This window comes from Malaclemys terrapin, chromosome 4, assembly GCF_027887155.1.
Source record: "Malaclemys terrapin pileata isolate rMalTer1 chromosome 4, rMalTer1.hap1, whole genome shotgun sequence".
Lineage (NCBI taxonomy): Eukaryota > Metazoa > Chordata > Testudines > Emydidae > Malaclemys > Malaclemys terrapin.
In genome coordinates this window covers 122,323,857-122,337,760 of record NC_071508.1, presented here as the reverse complement: position 1 = coordinate 122,337,760, position 13,904 = coordinate 122,323,857, and the positions used below count along the sequence as shown (strand labels likewise).

The 13,904-nt window shown below is 38.9% G+C and overlaps 1 protein-coding gene across 4 annotated transcripts in view; it reads left to right on the top strand.

Moving 5' to 3' along the window:
• TTC7B (tetratricopeptide repeat domain 7B) overlaps positions 1-13,904 on the top strand; it is a 325,154-nt gene that overhangs the window by 60,651 nt on the left and 250,599 nt on the right. The gene's annotated exons all lie outside the window — the stretch shown is intronic.

Below are 13,904 nucleotides of genomic sequence, written 5' to 3'. Positions count from 1 at the left end.
AACATCTGGCATTGGCCACTGTCAGAAGACAGGATACTGGGTAGATGGACCATTGGTCTGACCCAGTATGACCATTCTTATGTTCTTATGAACTTTTGTGTAGAGTTCTCCATTGGGGCCCTATGAACAACCTGCTTATGTCTTCGTGCTGTCCTACCTAAATGTTTATCTAAAGGTCGCAACCTCAACTGATTGTGAACCAACAGCATGTAATAGATACCAAGCTGGAAATTCTGGGAAGGCAGGATCCCTGCCTCTCTTGGTTCACTTTTGCAAAAAATTGCCATTTTTGTATGCAAGTATAGTTAGTGTTAGGAATTTTTAGCTCTGTTGGGCACATTGTTTTTCCTAAACCTCTGTTGAACCCTTTCTGCACTGTTGTAGGCTTTAGTAAACTGGCCAAATTCCTAATCTGTTAGTTTCAAGCTGTGTCCCTCCTCCCCTTTCTCTGAATGACCATGATGTTTTATTCAGAGTTACGAATATTTCAGAGTTATGAACAACCTCCATTCCCAATGTGTTCATAACTGAGGTTCTACTGTATGGTTAAAACGGTATAACTTATGTGTAGACAAGCCTTCAGAGTAACTTGAGTGTCACTCTCTACAAAGATTACATAGCTATAGCTTCTCTGGTGCACCGTTTACAGATGAAGAGTGTTGTAGGTGATAGGCCAAAAATGTTACCAATAAAACTGGTTTATTGAATTTCACAAGGTCCTGCTGCAATAACAGACGTTTTGTTTCTTCTTCCATTGCTCAAGCAAAACCATCAAGAAATTAGCACTGTACCAGGCTTGATGTTACTGTTACCTTCTGTGATGATTTGGTGAATCTATGTACAGTTCATGAATTCTGATTGATATGGATTCATTATGCATCCATATTGAACTACAAACTTCATGTTGATTGTAAGACTGGTCTGACTTTTCTGCTGTCTGTTTTTTACCTCCATCTTAGTCTGAAATTCAAGAGATGTTAACAAAGAACTAATAGCGGAGGGTCATTAAACCTCGATGGCCTTTTGTGCAAATGGAGACATCCTATGTCAGTGAGCTGGCTACTGCCCAGAAGAACCTTCCAGATGTGCTATAACCAGGCAACTGATCATCTGAGTGGAGGGAGTTGAGGCTTTCATAGGACAAAGGGGTCTGGAAATTATAAAAGGAAGGTTCTTTTATTGGCCATTTTAGAGAGTAGAAAGATGGTGACTGCAGAGGTCAGAGATCAAGATTCCAAGTTCCTGGGGAGAAGCCATGTGCCGGAGGAAAAGTGAGAGAAGGGATCCTAGACTCCCTTAGAATTTAGTCAGAATATTCTGCTAAATATACTCCTTACTGGTAAGGAAAGTAAGGCAAGTAGTAGCCTACAGATATTTTATTGTTTGCCTAGATCTGTGTCTCTTTTGCTGTCTAAAGTAAAGTGTGATGGTGTTTAGAAATCCTTTTGCAAAGTCTGTGTGCTTCAACTGTCAGATGTCCCTGAGGGGACAACTATAAACCAGAGTGCCCACGAAGTTGGAGTTATGAGAAAGTGTGTGTGTAAGCCACTGGGATGTCTTGGGGTGTGGGGAGTCAGCACTGGTTCTGGGGGCCCTAAGATAGCTTTACCAGGACATCCCAGAGACATTCAGTGCCGCCCAGAGGATTCAGGGGGCCTGGGGTCTTCGGCGGCGGGTCCCGAAGCGGAAGGACCCCCCGCCGCTGAATTGCCTCCGAAGACCGGGAGCAGAAGAAGCTCCGGGGGCCCGGGTCCCACGAGAGTTTTCCGGGGCCCCCGGAGCGAGTGAAGGACCCTGCTCCACGGGCCCCGAAAAACTCTTGTGGGGGCCCCTGTGGGGCCTGGGGCAAATTGCCCCACTTGCCCCCCCCCCCCCCCGGGCGGCCCTGGAGACATTGCTGGAGCATGCTCAGACCAAGGGAATCTTAAGATTACACAGGTCCAGGATTGGGATCAAAACATAGTAGTCTGGTCAGTGCCCAGCCACATGACCAGGTCTGTAACATCTTCATATATAATCAATAGAACATGAAGGAGGGCATTTAAAGGTGAACTACAAAGTTGAAATGAAAAATTGCAGAATATATATTAACTTGCATTTTTTAAAAAAATATTTTCTTTTGTGCCAAGGATTAAAGACATCAGTGAAATACCACTGGTTAGTAAATGGGGACTTGCCACAGGATTTCACATACACCTTTACCCCGATATAACGCGACCTGATATAACACGAATTTGGATATAACGCGGTAAAGCAGTGCTCTGGGGGGGCGGGGCTGCTCCCTCGGGCAGATCAAAGCAAGTTCGATATAACGCAGTTTCACCTATAACATGGTAAGATTTTTTGGCTCCTGAGGACAGCATTATATTGAGGTAGAGGTGTACTGGGAAAGGTGAAAGAAAAAGAAAAGCTTAACTTATTTCTGTGCTGAATGTTTCCTGCAGTCTTGTTGATGAAGAACACAAAGCATGCAAAGTCCTGTGTAATGTTACATTATTAATTTGGAATTAAAAGTGCCATATACTCTTTACCTAAATGTCTGTTTAATTTGCCCCAGGAATAGCTTCAGCATTTCAAAAGTAAATAGTTGTCTGACCCAGAAAGAGCTCATAGTACTGTAGTGCTTTTGTATTACTAAAAGATTAATTTGTAGTTCTAAAATGTAACTCCCCATATGGTGCCTTTCTTTGTCACATGAATATCCACTGTTTGTCCTCTGTGTGCAGTAACTAACAAACCGTATCTTCTTTATGCTGCATAGGCAGTGTCAGAATGGAAATTCGCATTATTTGCTTGAATTGAATACTGTTATTGACGACTCATCTATTTGGTCATTCCAGTTGAAAAGTAATGTAACATTATTTTATGTACTAATCAGCACTTTTTCTTTTGATGTTTTGGGAGTGCTTAGTCTCTAGAAGTAACACTAGGTCAAGGTTAAAGCTATGTGACTTACATAATATACACTACAAATATACTTCCTAAAACTGGAAAGGGGCTGCACCAGTTTGTTTAGCAATTGCCTTCTCTTTCTTCCTAACAGAGATTTTGCTTTCTTGTTGACAAACCTTCAGATAAAGTTAATTTTGTTTGTTTGCTGCATGAAGAGATGTCCTTTGCGCTTGACAGATGTGAATTGATTGGTTGTTTTGGTCCATTGCCATATTATATGATTTTTATGAAGTTAAAATGTTGCTTGGATTTTCACCTAAGAGACATCTGTACACAACTGAATTTAATCAACACAGCAACCTCGGAATTCATATGGTGAAAAGCACTTTTTCCTTTTTGAGTAATAAAATGTGTTGGAAATTTTTTAATCAAAGCTGGCATTTCAGAGCTTCCTTAGTGGAAGAGAAAACATGAGCGAGTAGGTTGAAGCACAGGACTGAGAGTTCGGAAATCTGAGTTCTATTCCCAGATTTCCTCAGTGACCTGGGGCAAGTCTGTGTGCCACAGTTTCCCAATTTTGAAATATGGGGAAAACCTTGAAGTTATAACCATTGTTTATTTGTGTAAAGATTTGAGCTTCTGAATTAAAAAATCTTCTTTTCTTCACTTCAGCCTACGCCTGCCCTTCATACCCTCCTCCTTCTCCCTTGCTTATTCTCCCCTGCCCTGTCCCCCTTCCTCCCTTCAGTGTCCCCGCTACCTTCCTTTCTTTCGGTTTAGAAAATCCCCTCTTAAGTAAACCCATCCAAAGATTTTCTGTCTGTTAGCCTGTTTGTATAATGCTCTGTACAATGCCCCCCACTTCTCAGTTGGCCCATATCATAATACATCTAATGGACAATAATAATCAGATATCTACTTTAATTGCACTCATTTTCTGTAGACATTGTTGCAAGAGGGAAAAAGGCTACCTGCTACCATAACAAGTTTTTTCTGCAGAGCCAAAGCAATAATATTGATTGAAATATTCATATTTTAGTTAAAACATTATGAATTATGAAAATAGGATTTGCTAGAGGAGATTTTAAGTAATGGTAAGTACACACCACTTTTTGTAACTGGATTTATCTCTAAAATGTTTAAATCCATTCTCAGTTGGTAGTGTCTGGACTTTATCACCATTTAATGTCTGTTTGACTATTTTCACCAAGGTTTCCAATAGTCCCAGTCCAGTTCCTAGTGGACATAACCCCATATTGGAAGGGGCATTAACTGTCAGTCTTACAATGTGCCAGGATTTATCAGTGATCAAACTGGAATACCCTTTCTGCCCTAAAGGGTGACTCTTCTTGGTGAAAAATGAGGCATATTGGTGAGGCAGTATGTAAGGAATGTCTCGACAGCTACTGCCATGTGTTCCCTGTTTGGTGAAAAGAACATCTCTTCCCACAGTAGTCTGTCACTTTATAGGAATACTTAACACTTCACTGAAAGTTTAAAAAAGAAAAGAGATCTATGAAATTACAACAGCCCCACAAAATGCTAAATAAAATGTATATATTGAGTCTGTTCTTTATAATTAATAAACATTGTATATTTGACTACTTAAATTTCCTTTTGACAGGTGCACAAACCAGAATAGTCCCCTAAACTAGGGGACACATACATTTTATGAATAAGTTAATTGCATAATTGCCATTTACATACTTTAGTTCGCACTTGTCTTCTCTTTTCTTTGATTCCCATCCATCAGCTCAATAGCGATGATCAGGCTGAATGAAGTCTGTCAACTCTTTCTATCTTGTACCAGCTTCACGGCTTTGTTTATCTTTAACCTTTTTGTTCTGTCATTCTTGACCGTGTCTATTCAACACATCCTCGGTCTTCCTCCATTTCTAGTTGCTTAGAATCTGGTATGTATCGCCATGTATGGTAACTTTTCCAAGTCCATTCTTGCCATGTGTCTAAACCATTGAAGTTGTCTTCCTTGAATCTTCTGGAACAGCATTATTTCTTGCCCTAACCATTTTCTTATTTCTTGTTTTTTAATCTTCTGCAGTCTTGAAACTCTCAGTATTCCTATGAGCCAGTTCATTTCTGAAGTCAAAATCTTTCATTCGTCAGCTTTCCTCCTAGTCCCTCATTCCGACCTACATACACTGATCTAACCCTACCTGATATAACACGAATTCGGATATAACTCGGTAAAGCAGTGCTCCGGGGAAGGGGGGGAGTTGCACACTCCGGTGGATCAAAGCAAGTTCGATATAACGCGGTAAGATTTTTTGGCTCCAGAGTACAGCGTTATATCGGGCTAGAGGTGTAGTAGTACTTCCAAGACCGTTGTTTCATATACACTGATTTTTGTTTTTATCTAAATGTCTTGAGCCTTCCAGGTATTTCAGAGTTTTCCAAATGCAGTAGCAGCTAGTCTGATTGATTGTTCTTTTTTTGTCTTCACAATTCCCATTCTTTGATACTAGTTCTCAAAGGTAAACAATTTTTTCCCACTTGTAATTCTTTGTCTCTGAGTTTGATCTTTACCTCTTTCTTTTGTTTTCCAAGTGCCATAATTTGACTTCTCATCTTCAATCCAAATTTTCTGCTTTCCCTGGCTACCTTTTCAGTTATTCTCTGTAAATACTGCTTAGTCAGTGCAGTGAGGTCAATATAATCTGCGAATCTAAAAGTTATGCACTGTCATATCATGTAACATGACTCCTCCCATTTCATCTCTCTGCTACAGCCATTATTGCTTACAGCATCAAGTTGAAAAAATCTGGTGATAGCATTTGTAGCATTGCTTTAACGAGGCAAAAATGTTAATCTTTTTCTTAATAGCAGTACTAATTTAAACCAGTTTTCTTCAGCAGAATTAAAGAGCTGCTTAGCAAGGATGAAACAGAAGTATTATTATATTGCTTATATGAATCACAGAAGTAATATGTCAAAATACCTACAGCATGTGTGTGAAAGGTTTCTTTCAGGCATTGAAGAAATTGTTCAGACCCATTTTGTGTTCAAAAGCACCCAAATGTTTTCTTTTTAAAACCTGAAACTGATCATGGATTTAGACATCAATGATATCAAGTGCTATTAACAGGTTTTAAAGAAAATTGGTTTAGAAATAATTGTCAAGTGTTTATGCTGCTCACATATAATCCAGTACATGCTTAAAAGTTTAGTGCTAAATTAAATACCAAGCTGCAAGTTCCAAGGAATGTGTCTCTTTAGTTGCCCATGTTTTAATTTCATGTCACATGTTGAAATGAAACTGGATTTTTCTCTTGTTTTTTTTTCCTGTTTATAAATAACAAATAAGAGAGCTCACTATAAAAAGTGTGCTAATGAACATTAATGGTTGAGATTTTAAATGCATAACATTCAGGAAATTAATTTATGGTTTACCAGAGAAGGTGGTGCACTCAACCTCACTTGGAGTTTTTTACACAAGATTAGATATCTTTCAAAAAGACATGGTTTAATCCAGTTTCTAGGGAAAAATCTATGGCCTGTGTATGGAGGTAGTCAGACTATATGATTGTAGTGGTCCGTTCTGGTCTTAGACCTAGAAAGTCATTACTAAATCACGCTGTAACTGAACCATCTCCTACAAATGAAAGGTCTTGGGGGCCTGATTCTGAAGCAGCACCACTAAAGTCATTTTAGTTACATCAGTGCAAAACCAGCAAAAGTGAGATCAGAATCACACCCTTTATCCTACTGCCAATCTCCTTAGCAATTATCCTGTTATCAATCCCATCAGAGACCTGGTTTTCCTTTCTCCCTGAAATATATTTTGATAAGGAACTTGTTTTCTTTTCTGCTTTGAACTTGGATTATATGTATTTCCCTTAATCTTTTCTTTGTCTCCCCGTATTCTCTAAGATAAGAAACTACTTGTTCTTGTAAAATGTGTGTAATGAAGGAACCCTAGAGTGTGTGTTAAACCAGTTCAGTAGCCACAGGAAACCATACTTAAAATTAGTCTTATATTAATAATGTGATGGATGTTGCCAAATTTAATTTTGTAACTGGTTGCAATGTGCAGTAAAATAGATCACTTTTTCAGAAACCCTCTGAAGTAGCTGAGAAGCTGCCCTTCTATCATCAAGCTACATTATAGGCACTTAGATACAATAGTGGTGGACACAGTAAAATGCTTAAGATAGTATTTCACTTGCACACAGTTGCTTTGTAGGGTATGTCAGTGTTGACAACTTGGTGCTGAAACTTGACACAGGGATAAGGAAGGCCTTCGTACTAGCTTGCTAATAGATTGGCAGAAGGATGCACTTCTGGCATGTCTAAAGAGAACATTAGAGACACAAGGTGGGTGCGTTAATATCTTTTATTGGACCAACTTGTGTTGATGAAAGAGAGAAGCTTTCAAGCTGTACAGAGCTCCTGAAGGAGAACTCTGCGTTGCTCAAAAACTTGTCTCTTACACCAACACAACTTGGTCCAATAATAGATATTACTTCACCTTGTCTCTCTACTATACTGGGACCAACACTGCAAACAACAATGGAACATAAAGCGAATGTTCTCAGTTAAAAATTACTGATACAGGTTAGATGTCATCAAATCAGAAGGGCCTGACAAAATACATCCTAGAATATTTAAGGAACTGGATGAAGAGTATTCTGAGCCATTTGAGATTATCTTTGAGAACTCATGGAGGGACGGGAGTGATCCCAGAGGACTGAAAAAGAATAAATATAGTACCTATCTATAAAAAGGGGAATAAGAACAACCCAGGAAATTGTAGACCAGTCACCTTAACTTTGGTACCCGGAAAGCTAATGGAGCAAATAATCAAACCATCAATTTCTAAGGACCTAGGAGATAAGACAATAAGTAACAGTCAACATGGATTCTTCAAGTACAAGTCATGTCAAACCAACCTAATACCCTTCTTTGACAGGGTTACAAGCCTTATGGATGGGGAAGTAGTACAGGTAATATAGCTTGACTTTAGTAGGGCTTTTGGTACTGTCTCATGTGACCTTCTCATAAACAAACTAGAGAAATATAGTCTCGATGAACCTACTATAAGATGGATGCACAGCTGGTTTGAAAAACATACTCAGAGCAGTTATTTAATGGTTCACAGTCAGGCTGGAAGGACAGATCCCACAGGGCCTGGGTTCTGTTCAGTATCTTCATAAATTATTTGGATAATGGCATAGAGAATGCAGTTCCAAAGATTGCATATGATACCAAGCTGAGAGGGGTTGCATGTGTTTTGGAGGACAGGATTAGAATTCATAATAATCTTGATAAATTGGAGAAATGGTCTGAAATAAATAGGATGCAATTCAGTAAGGACAAATGCAAAGTACTACACTTAAGAAGGAATAATCAGTTGCACAAATACAAAATGGGAAATGGCTTGCTAAGAAGGAGTACTGCAGAAGAGTTCTGGGTGATATAGTGGATCCCAAACTTAATATGAGTCATCAGTGTCATGCTGTGCAAAACAAAAACAAACAAACAAACAACCCCAAACCCTGAATATCATTCTGGGATATATTGGTGGTGGGGCTCAGGCTTTGGCTTCAGCCCTGGGCAGCTGGGCTCAGGTTACAGCCCCTCCCACACCCAGTTGTTTCCCCCCCATGATGGAGGGGCTCGGGTTTCGACTTCGCCTCTCCCCCTCCCCCTCAAGGGGTCATGAAGTATTTTTTGTTGTCAGAAGGGGGTCACGGTGCAATGAAATTTGAGAAACCCTGGTCTAGATAATATTTAGTCCTGCTTCAGTGTAGGGTTCTGGACTAGATGAGCTATCAAGGTCCCTTCCAGTCCTACATTTTTGAGATTTTCTTCTTAAAAGCCAGCTGACCATGGCTTGGCTAGGTCAGCACCTTTGGAGACAGCTCCTATCAGTCACTGATAGTACCACTGCTTATCCCAAAGAGGTAGGAGACTTTGGAAACTCAAATACAAATTCCATTTCTTGCCCTTCAATTTCTTAGGTCTTTGCTGAATATTGAAATGTTTTGTTTGGCGGTATCGCACTTTAGATCTAAATGTTGTGGCAATCAATCCTCAATTTAATACCATACCCAAAAAAAAGTTGAAAGGTGAAGTTAAGGTTGCAGGCTTATGGCAATGTTATGAGCATGTATTGCCCTTCAAGCTGTTAGAATTAATAACACCCAGCATGTTAGAGACCTAGGAAATTCAGTTTATTATAAACTTGCAAGAAACTTAAATATTTAGAAATGTGGAAATTCATAGTTATGGTGCCCAAATTACCTTACCTCTGCCCCCGTAATGATCCCACTCTTATCTTCCTTTCTTTGTTCCTTTTATAGCTATGTATGATTATTCACATACATAGAAAACCCTCTAGTCTGGTTATGCTGGTCATGCCCATCAGATCAGAAAAGCAGCTGACTCCTCCAGGTTTCTGATGTTTGAAGCTGTTCCTCGTAAATCAGCCTGGAAGAGTGCCTCAAAATTCTTCTTCTGCTTTCCCTGGGCAGCTTTGCTTTGAGCTCCTAGGGAAGGCCACAGTCCTTTCCAGCTTTTCTTCTCTGGCTCCATCTCTCTGCTCTTTCAGCAGCTCCAGACCCAGGCCTCAGTGTAGGAGGTGTTCTCTATGATCAGTGCTGTTACCCCTGGAAGCTGGTGATGGTTACCTCTGGTTGGAGAGGCGCTATTCCCAGCCCCGAACTGTGGTCAGCACAAACTAGGAAGAGTCTCTCACCCAGGATAGATTTGATTTAAATCAAATTGATTTAAATCACTAGTCAGGAATACTCGATTTAATCATGGATTTCTACATAAAAGTGCATTCTTGTTGGTTGTTATAACTTTAATACATATTCTTCACAACTCAGAGATAGGTGTAGTTTTCATTTTTAGAAGGTACACACTATACATTTTTAAAGAGATTTATTTTGAAAACTTTTCAGATTAGTTTTACAGCTATATCAGAAAATGAATGATTGTTTGGTTATTTCATTTACCAAAGGTAATTGAAGCAGGTATTTATGAAGTCATTGGGAGGTGAACTATCTCCAATTCAACAGGTTAATCATTAATATTTGGAGGATTTTCTTGCCATGCTGTATTAGGAAGAGAACATAATTGGACAGACATTTACATTGTTTTATTTAACTAAAACAACAAAGTTATGTATTCTGGATTTTTTTCTTCAACAGCAAATGTATCCTATTTTAACAGAACAAGCATATGAAATTTTGAATTTAAACATTCAAGTTTTTTAAAATCAGGTTTGTTTTTGTTAAATTGTTTTTAACTAAAATAGTTAAATGAAATATTTAAAAAAAAACAAAAATTAAATAGACTGTGTGAAACTTAAAATATTGGCTTCTGCAGCTAACTCAGTCGTCTTCACCTTCGTTTTCCTGTTTATTCATAATCTGGAAAAGAAAAACAAGCTTTCCTGTTTTTTCAGATCCCAAACAATTTCTCAATTTGTCCAAAGGAAGAAAATATTCTTTCTACACCGGCAGAAGAAGCTACTGCTGTTAAAAGTGAGATTATCACTTCAGCTGTCTCTGAATCCAAGTGCTTAAGTGACTTCCACCAGTTCACTGGTGTGACTTTCTTTAAAACATCATCAGCAAACATATCTTTCTTGAATGGTTCACCCTTAGCTCTGAAGTTTATTATAGTTGGCATTATGGAGGGGTGATTGCTGGATGTCCATGTCATAGCCAACTTCTCTTCTTCAGCAGTACCCTGGTACCGAGTATTGAGAATATTTGCAAGAAAATGAGCTGGAGATAGTACTTGTCCCATTTGTTTTTTTTAATGCTTCTAATTTAACTGTCATTGCATAGTCTCTCTCAGTTCCTTCCATTTTTGCTGTTAACAAGCATGTTATCTCTGGAGACACAAATCCACAGTTTGAGAACTGCAAAACTAAGCATCTCTGATGGTATCTTCTAGACTGAGCACCATTGGGTAGGTAGAAAGATTAACCTAAATAATCTATACAGAAGCCCCTGGAAGCCCATAAGATTGGGTCCCTAATCCATGAACTATTGGAATTCATTTACAAAACTTGTCTCATACTATAGCATTAGAATTTATAATCCCTATTCCATGATGAGATATCTTTGAGCTATAATGTATCTTAATTAAAACTATCTTTAGATAGGTTTTTTCTCAAAAATCCGATTTAAATAAAAACCGATTTTTTATTTATTTATTTTTTAAATCATTGATTTTTATCCACCCTGCTCACACCATGACTGAGCACATTGAAGGCAGTGCTCCCCTGAGATTCTCTGTGCTAAGGGAGATGAGTGACCAGCTCTTCCACAGTCCCTGGGGAGGAATAACAGAGCAAGACAGGGATAAAAGTAGGGCCTCTGGGCATGCAGCAAGCAAAGGAGATCTATCCTGCACCTATGAATTTGCTGGACTATTGAACCCCACTGCACCAGTCAACCAAAACTTGTGTATTCCTCTCCTGACCCCATCTTATCAGTAGGGCCCTACCAAATTCACAGTCCAGTTTGGTCAATTTCACGGTCATATTAATTTAGAAATTGTAAATTTTAAAATTTAAATCTGAAATGTCATGGTGTTGTAATTGTACGGGTCCTGACCCGAAAAGGAGTTTTGGAGGGATCACAAGGTTATTGTAGGGTGGGTTGCAGTTCGTCTACCCTTATTTCTGCCCTGCTACTGCCCGAGAGCCCAGCTCTGAAGGCAACACCGCCACCAGCAGCAGGTAAGGATGGCATGGAATGGTATGGCCCCCCTTACTTCTGCTTTGCTGCCTTCAGAGGTGGGCCCTTGGTCAGCAGCTGCTACTCAGCGCTGAAGGCAGCAGCACAGAAGTAAGGGTGGCATTCAGAGCTGGCGACCGGCCAACAGCCGCCACTTTCTGGCCAACCAGCTCTGAAGACAGTGCAGAAGTGAGGATGGCAATACCACATCCCCCCTGCAACTGCCTTTTGGGTCAGGACCCACAATTTGAGAAATGCCGATCTTCCCCCATGAAATCTTTATAGTATAGTGTAAAAAAAGCACACAAAAGACCAGATTTCACTGGTGGACACCAGATTTCACGGTCCATTATGTATTTTTCATGGCCATAAATTTGGTTGGGCCCTACTTATGAGATCTGCAGTGTGGCTACCTGGCAACTTCCACATACTTTTACCAAATATTACAAAGCACATGTGGCATCCTCATCAGATGCTGCCTTTAGTCTCTGGCTCTCATAGTATGTGGGTCTCTAAGTCTTCACTGCTTTTCCTCCCCTTTTTCTGGTTTGACTGCTTGTGATTTCCCAACAATCCTGTTTCCAGCCTAGATGAATTTCTGTGAATGACAACAGATCATTGAAACATGCAATCTTTTTATAATAGGAAATCATCTCATCTAGATTCTTCCCCACTTTTGCACATATGTTTATAGTGTTTTATGGTTTAAGATTTTAAACAGGAGTTGTGATGGACTTGCCAAGATGGTATAGGGGGAACAGCAGGAGCTTCCAAGTACTTCAATCAATCAGTTACCTCTCTGGTTCTATGGGTGAGATTAACCAAATAGTCCTGTTTATAGCCTAGAGGAATACCTTTTGTAAGAAGACATATTTACAGTAAGTTTTTAAATAGCTTATTTTTAGAGCAGTTTTTTCTAACAGCTTTAGTCAGTCCATAGACCATATCTTAAGTACTTGTACAGTTAACCTGTTCATCACAGGGTATTGGTGTATAATTGGTTTCATATTGGCACATACGTAAAGCCAGTGCAACCAGTGGACATAATGGTACTGTCATTGAAATTAATAGTAGGTTTGCCAGTGGCTTCAGTGAGAGCAGGATTGGGTCCGGTGTTTGTATTGTGAGGGACGGTGAGATTTCTCTTCATCTGACTTTTTTCCTTGTCTGGATACTGCAAACTATTCCTGAACAATTTTCTACCTTTTTGGAATGTACCAGATCTCATAGATGGCAAGTACATTAGAAAACATGTCCTTTGCCCTGAACGTCCTGGTGGAGAGCACTCCCTAAAAATTATTAAATATGAACACGAGGGAAGAGATAAGTTACCAGTCACATTCACAGTGCACTTTAAGTTAGAATCACAGCTGAATTTTTTTTAATTTTAGACAATTTCTGCTGTTTTATAATGTCTAGTGTTTAGACTTCAGCATGCCTAATGAATTTATGATTGGATTAGACATAGGGATTGAGTTTTTGTAGAAAGTTAGTATTCTCTCAGATACAATAATAACTCTACTTAACAGCATTATAGATAGTGTAATGTGGATGGAAAACTATAGTAAATAGGGTTCATTGTGTTCAATAAGATAGGGTATTTTCATTCAGATTCTGCTAACATTTAAATGTTCATCCAATTTCATTATGATACATGAAATTGTAACCAGAGGACCAGTTAGTCAAACGAGTGTTGTTTTGTGGATGTCTATAAAGAACTGTTCTGTTTTAAGAAAAGTCAGTTCAGGATGTCAGGGAGATTGTCTACTTCAGTGACAAGTATTTCATGCAAGCTGCATTGAAGGAAGACAATAGTTACTCCACAAATCTACTTCTAAAAATATTTTAATCTTGGTATAAGTGAAGGAAAAGGGAAACAATACATTGTTAGCAATTGGGAAAGAGGGGCTATATTTTGCCTATGATATTTTTAAAGCAAGTGTGCATATGGAATTGTCAGTGTTCATTTTCACATAATGGATTTATTGAAATAGTTTCCTCTAGAATGTCTTTCATTATTGGTTTTTCATGACTGATAAAATATAGACTGTATAAATGAAAATCCAAGCCATACAGCAGTTTCAAAGAAGCTTTGGCTAAAAGGGCAATGTCAGCACAAATATTAAGGGACTCAAGTTCTGTATTTCACTCTTTTTGAACCACCTGGGGACACTACTTTTGAGTATCTCACTAATTTCCATGCATTTTTACATTAGTTTGTATTTCTGTGTACTTGACTCACCTATTTTATCTGAGCTTGGTAGTGCCTATGTATTAATTTTTGTAATTGGAACTAAA